Genomic DNA, 5,777 nt, shown 5'->3' with positions numbered 1-5,777 from the left:
GAAGGCCGGCCGACAGCCCTCACCAGCCGGGCCGGCGAGCGGGGCGGAGCGACAGGCGGCACAACAAGGCCACAGCAGCGCCCCTAGCGGGCACCGGCCGAACCGCGGGAATCCGAGCCAAGCGGGAGGGAAAAGTGAACCTACCTGAGGCAAGGGTTAACGCCTGACGGGGCAGTGTCCCGTGACCGAGAATGATCAGTGAGGGCAGCTCCTCCCGTCCTCTGCTGAATGAGAAGCCATTGTCGTGCGGCATCCTTTACATATACCTACATAGGTATATCCTTTTGTCTCCGCGTCCTTTGTCCTTACTCAACACCTGTCACCTACAATTTCGTGTGGTCTGACTACTGGATCAATATCAGAGTCGGGTCAAGCCAGCCCCCCTCACAAAAGGGGTCGCGTGCCAATAGCGTTGCAGCCCCTGTTGTCTCTCATTCAATCATTGCTTTCCGCTTTGCGGCTAACGCCCAAGAGGTCCCCCGTATCTAAACTTGTGTTCGCTTTGTTCAATACCCCTCCGTTCCGTCGCTTCCATCCTCAGGATACTGAAATCCTCCTCCTCCACGCCGCAACCACCACTCCGGGCTGGACAGGCACCTTTATCTCATGCGGGTTGCTCCCTTGGAGCGGCACCGCTATTCCCGAGTGAGCGCACCCCGTAGCCGGGTGCAGGGAGTGCTTTGGGGGGGGGGGGGGAGCTGGTCGGTCTGTTCTGTCCATTCGGACGGGCTCAGCCCCGGCGACTCTCTATAGGGTGTCTGCCCAGACCATTATGTCTCCCCCTAAATCCTATCATCCTTCCGGCTCTGAAATGGTCTTGTCAGACCGAAAGGACGCCCTAACCCAACAAAACAAAATTGTTCAATACATTTTGTTCCCGAGCCTCACGCTTTTACCGGGAAAACCGGGCTAACGACAGGCCCGGAGCTGACGACGTGGATCGAAAACATGTTTTATTGTTCAGTGAACATAATGCGGGCATCGCCCATCAGAGGTGAGTCAACCGCGCCCCCTGACCCGCACACCAACATGACTGTACCTACACTCGCAATAGACCCGAATCGCAGTGACCCGACTCAGAAAGGAGTTCTAGCCCTCACCTTCAGTCGACCCAGCCCACCTCTACCCCGTGGGACTTGCCTGATGTGCCGCCGGCACGGATGATCCGTCTACTGTTGGAGACCGTGGTCCGCTTCCTCTCCCAGTCCGGGTCCGTGGGTCGCCTCCTCTCCCACTCCGGGTCTCCGCGGGGTATCCGGACCGTGCTCTGTCTCCGGCTCCGGCTGCCGGTCCTCAGTCGGACTCTGCTGACGGGGAGTGCTCGAGGCCGACACCGCCGCGTCGTCACGGGGCGAGCTGTAAACAAGACAGGCAAAGACATGTTTGTCGTCGGCGGGATTAAATAATTCACAATCAAATATATTTGCAAACCGTCTATGTGATATAAATATCTTATCTATGAAAATGACCTTGTTTCGAAAGCCCTGTCAAAAACCATTCTTTCGCATGATTCACAACAAAGGCAAGAACAATTAAACAATTACTCTGAGAATCCAAAATGAGCTAAGTCAAATAATCAACTCTCACAGTAGCACATAGGTCAAAACGCAGTGCACACAAGACAGCGCACGGCTACTCACATTGGCGAGTCCGTTCCGGCGAGGAAGGAGGCGGACACGGCGACGCTGTAGCCCGCCGGTAGAGAGTAGTCGTCCGCCGGCTGTTGGCCAGCCGCAATCGGCGACAGCTCTCCGTCCCCCAGCTCACTGGGCGGCGGCGTCGGGCAGCCCTCCTCCTGCGCCGAGTCGAACTCACTATCCGCAGTCTCGTCCGGCTCGCCGTCGGCGGACAGCATGCCGTCCGAGTCGGCGCCGTCGCCGCCGCTCGTCCACGGCTCGCCGGTCGTGGAGGTGTCCGAAACCAGTAGCGAGGGCTCGCGCGAGGCGGCCAGCGGCGCGCTCGAGTCGCCGCCCAGATAGGCGCGGTTCAGACGGTCGCCCGAGATGCTACCCAGCGTCGAGTCGCCGCATGTCACAGAGTGGCGCTCGTAAGAGAAGCTGAGCGTTGCAGAGGTGTGAGTGTGTGAGGTAGGTGTTGATACGTCGTGTTTTAGGTGGAACTCTACTGTACAACTGTCGTTTTGTGACGATGGTTGGTATCCGCTTTCGTCTGCTTGGTCTTGTGACTGTGCTATTCCCCGAGCAGACCTGTCCTGCCCTAGTCCGTCAGAGCTCTCTGTTGCATCTGACCGATGGCTGCTACCTTTGCGATCCCGTAGGATCTGTTCAACTGTCAGCGCGTGCAGAGTGTCAGACAGCATCTCAAAGTCGGTAACCAGCGGCTGTGAGCCCGATATATCTGCTCTCGCACCAAGATCTACGTCCTCTACTGAAGCTGTTGAGTCCGCTGAAGCTGTCGTCTCTGGTTGATCGCCACCAAAGGAGCACTTCCCTCCAACACCCAGCGGGCTTCCGTCGCCGACGGAGGACATGAACGGGTCCCCTGTGAGCGGTCGACGACCGCTGCCGGGCTCCTCTCCACTATCACTGACGACAGAGAGACTCAGTGTGGCCAGGTCACCATCACCGCGGTCAGGAGAGAGACACGCCGTGGACAAACTGCTCGTCTCTCTCGGAGACGGCTCCAGAAGACCAGCCTCGGCCAGACTGAGCGACTCACACGAGGCGAGCGATGGGTCCCGACTGTCCCCACATACGCAAGTAGTCGACGTGTTATCCTCGTCGCCATCGTTTCGCTGCATGAACACCTCTTCGGTAGACATCGAGAGGCACACCACTTTCTCGGCTGGTCGATGTCCGTCATCGTCATCGACACCGAACAGCTGGATACCCATCTGACGCAGCGTCGGCTCCGGCAGCTTGACATCAACGTCGGCGGCGGCAGACATGGAGGAGAGGTCATCAGTGACCTGGCGTCGGATGGTGGCGGCCGAGAGGGGCCGGCAGTCCGTCTGAAGCGAGTCGCCCCGAGCAGAGTCCGGGGTATCATCTACATCCTCGCTGTCATCGTGCAGCGCCTTCTCCAGTTTGAGTTTCATGCTCTCGACGCGACGATCCATAGCTAATTCTGCGTTGCCGAACGGATAACCTCCCAGGTTATCGTGCTGGGAGCTTTGCAGCGCTGTTGCATGAGTGTTGCTTTCGCCCTTCCTTACAAAGGGCAGCCAGCTGTCATCACGAATCACAGAGTCGTTTTCCCCTGTTTCACTCTGACTACACTGTGAAGAAAAGTGCTCGCTAATAGTTGATGTGGCCAACGTGTTCTGCTCCTCTCCAGCCATCGGATCTTGGTCGTCGGCAAGAGTGATATCAGCCTCGTCGTCATCATAATACTCACCAGACGACTCAGAAGAATCATCGTCACTGGCGGATTCCGCTTTTGAAACATCTTGAGGCACGTCGTGACTCATGGTGTCTGCTGCGACAGTGTTCACGTCCTGATTGGTGGAATCCTTTGTGTCCGCAATGTTTTCCTCTACTGGATGAATCGGTTTCTCTCTTGTTGACTCGTTCTTGGCGGGAAGTTCAGAATGTGCAGGGTATCTGGCAGGCTCCGGATGGGCGGGACCCTCAGGAGCAAGGTGCTCCTGATCAGCGTGCATCAGATATGTCGGGGTGAAGAAACTGTGGTCGGCTCCTTCCGTCTGGGCCTCAGGCGCAGTGTCTTCCTGGGGTGGAGTGATGACTATTTGTGGTATTGTAAACTTACCGCCTCGATGGATAACTTCAGCCTCGTCATCTTCCATATCTTTGGCAGAAGTCGGATCATTCTTAGCACTGTTCACTGTGTCGTTTTCGGTTCTCGCTATACTTTGTAGTGAGGGAGCACCATCGAATGCGTATATTTTACCACCCGAGACGGATACGTCGGCAAGCCTTAGTTCATTTTCGTCACTCTCCTTTTTGATTTCTGATATCTCGACTATTTTAGATCGGTGAGGACAAGATTCGCCTTCTTCTTCAGTCTCTGTGATTTCTACCTCGTCACCTTCCCTCACAACGCGGTGTTGCACGTCCTTATGACTGGTCTGAATTGCTTCCATAAGGTGAGTTTCGCCATCTGTTGTTTTCTCCACTAGAGAAATAAGGGGCGTTTCCATGTTCGTCTCTTCCAATCCCAAATCATCTGCCGAGAGAACTGCCCATCTGCGACGTGACTCTGCGCACGATGAGAAGATTGACCTTGTTTGGCGGTTTTCAACGTCAATCGCTGGCTGGTCTAATGCCGTGGGATCTGTAGCCTTCAAGTGAGTCAAATCAACAATTTCTTGCTCGGGAATTTTCACAGCATCGACCGAAACGCCTTTCTTGGACTCTACAGACTTATCGGTAGACTCGGTCGAACGCTCTTCGGCTGCGTCATCGTCCGACTCAAGTGGAGGCATGTCATCGTAAACAGACTCCTTTTCTCGTTCAGCCATCGCATCATCTGTCTGTTTCTGAAGGTCTTGGCCTGCCTCCTGTGCCATTTCAGCTTCTTCTTTGGCGAGATGAGTTGCAGCCTTCTTTGCAGCCTTCTCTTTTGCGTCATCGTCTGCATAAAGTCGTATGCGCGTCTTCAGCGACGCTATAGCGTTCACGCTGTCCTCGATCCGCTTACGTTCTCTCTCGTTCCAGCGGTCACGCTCAGCGCGCTCCTCCTCGCGACCTCCACGAGCCCACGCTTCGGCACAGGCGCGATCCTTGTCGAACACGGGCCGCTCATCCAGGTAAGACAGCTTCTTGATGCCGACGGTCATGATCCTGCGATAATCTTTGATGGTTCTCAGGCCTGGGTTACCGACCAGATACAGAACCCGCAGCTCCTTCATGCTTTTGAATATCTCAATCAAATTCTCTTCGTACAGACGGTTGTGCGACAAATCGACGACGGACAGGGAAGGACAGTCCACGAGATGGCGGATCGAGTCCGTTTCCTCCAGCCTGTTGTGCGTGATCTGCAGGTTCGTCAGCTTCGGCAGGCAGCTGAGACCACTGATGTGCGTGATGGCATTGTGACTGAGGTTGATCGTGTCCAAATTCACCAGAGCATCAAGGTTCTCAATCGTCTTGATCAGGTTGTGATGTAGAAAGAGAGATCTCAGCTCCACACAGTGCTCAAGATTTTCAATTTTACTTATCCCGTTGTTTTCCAACCAAAGACAGCGCAGACCTGTGTACTCTTCAAGGTTCTCGATTTTGACGAAGCCCTTGAAATGAAGATAGAGTACGTCATTAAGATATGGCGTGCTGTACAACTTCATTTCTCGGCATAGCTTCTTCAGGTATTCCCTAGTCATCCGCGGCCACTTGAACTTGTCCTTCGTCGATAACGGCAGAAGCTGATCAGCCTCGACATCGTCGTTGTGGTCACTTGCAGTCTCAGCCTCATTGGAGAGGTCATTTCCCTTCAAAGGTGAATCATTTTGCTCTTGGTCGTCAACCTTTTCAACCAAATCATCCACCTCTTTTAATTGGCCTGAGCCGAGCAAAGTATTAGTTTCAACCGATGAAAGCGGTTCTACAGGCAACGGCTCTGGCATTTTTGCAGCGCACAAGGTTCGCCTGCTCCTTTTGTCACCAGGCTTTGCTACATGACATTGTTGCAGGCGTCCAAAGATTCTGAAAAAACGTGTGAGAGTCATGCTTACTTCGTTTGCGTGCCAACGGCGGTGCGGTAAATACGAACTATCACGCAACACTATATGGAACATATTCAAGACTTCGCCATCCTATTCCTTCCCCGAATTCAGTATTTATAGATTATTTGGAACAAGT

The sequence above is a fragment of the Amphibalanus amphitrite genome, unplaced genomic scaffold, assembly GCF_019059575.1.
Source record: "Amphibalanus amphitrite isolate SeventyFive unplaced genomic scaffold, NRLGWU_Aamphi_draft 000213F_arrow, whole genome shotgun sequence".
NCBI lineage: Eukaryota > Metazoa > Arthropoda > Thecostraca > Balanomorpha > Balanidae > Amphibalanus > Amphibalanus amphitrite.
The sequence above is the reverse complement of the archived record's forward strand: the minus strand, read 5'-3'. Positions refer to the sequence as shown.